Source organism: Octopus bimaculoides, chromosome 3 (assembly GCF_001194135.2).
Source record: "Octopus bimaculoides isolate UCB-OBI-ISO-001 chromosome 3, ASM119413v2, whole genome shotgun sequence".
Classification (NCBI taxonomy): Eukaryota; Metazoa; Mollusca; class Cephalopoda; order Octopoda; family Octopodidae; genus Octopus; species Octopus bimaculoides.
The window spans coordinates 9840761-9841699 of NC_068983.1; the positions used below are offsets into that span (position 1 = coordinate 9840761).

Consider the following 939-nt stretch of genomic DNA (forward strand, 5'->3'; position numbering starts at 1 on the left):
TTTTTTTTTTTTCTTTTTTTTTACGAAAGGATTAGTTTATAAACTATTACAGTCATGAGACGGGTGTAATAACCGGTTAGTAGACTTTCAGAAAAAGACTAGGAATCGTGCGATTGTTAAATAGTTTATTTATTAGTTCTTTAGTAAAAAAAAAAATTATAGTAGAAAGAATTATTATTGGTTTCAAATTTTGGCCCAAGGCCAGCAATTTCGGGAAAAGGGTTAAATCAATTACACTGACCCCACTGTTCAACTGGTACTTATTTTATCGACTCCGAAAAGATAAAAGGCAAAGTCGACCTCGGCAGAATTTGAACTCAGAACGTGAAGACGAACGAAATGCTACTAAGCATTTTGCCCAGCGTGCTAACGATTCTGCCAGCTCACGCGCTGGGAGAAAGAATTATTATTGATATCGCAAAGGCAATGATCTGGCAGAATCTTTAGCGTGTGGGACAAAATGTATAGCACATTTCTTCCGGCTCTTTCCATTCTGAGTTCAAATCGCGCCAGGATCAACTTTGTATTTCAGCCCTTTCAGGGCCTATAAAATAAGTACCGTTCAGGTTTTGCATGCGTTGTAATCAATTTACCCATCCCCTAAATTACTGGCGACGTGTCAAAGTTAGAAAGAATTATGGTTTTTGTTGGTATCAAGGCGGCTAGCTCGTAGACTCGTTAGTGTTTTGGGCAGAGTGCTCTGCGGCATATCTTCCGACTCTCTTTACTTGTTTCAGTCATTTGACTGTGGCCATACTGGAGCACCACCTTTAGTCGAGCGAATCGACCCCAGGACTTATTCTTTGTAAGCCTAGTACTTATTCGATCGGTCTCTTTTGCCGAACCGCTAAGTTACGGGGACGTAAACACACCAGCATCGGTTGTCAAGCGATGTTGGGGGGACAAACACAGACACACAAACATATATATATATATATA

The 939-nt window shown here is 40.0% G+C and overlaps 1 protein-coding gene across 1 annotated transcript in view; it reads left to right on the forward strand.

The window, feature by feature from the left end:
* Window positions 1-939, forward strand: part of LOC106881757 (segmentation polarity homeobox protein engrailed) — a 66811-nt gene that overhangs the window by 35073 nt on the left and 30799 nt on the right. The window lies entirely within an intron of this gene.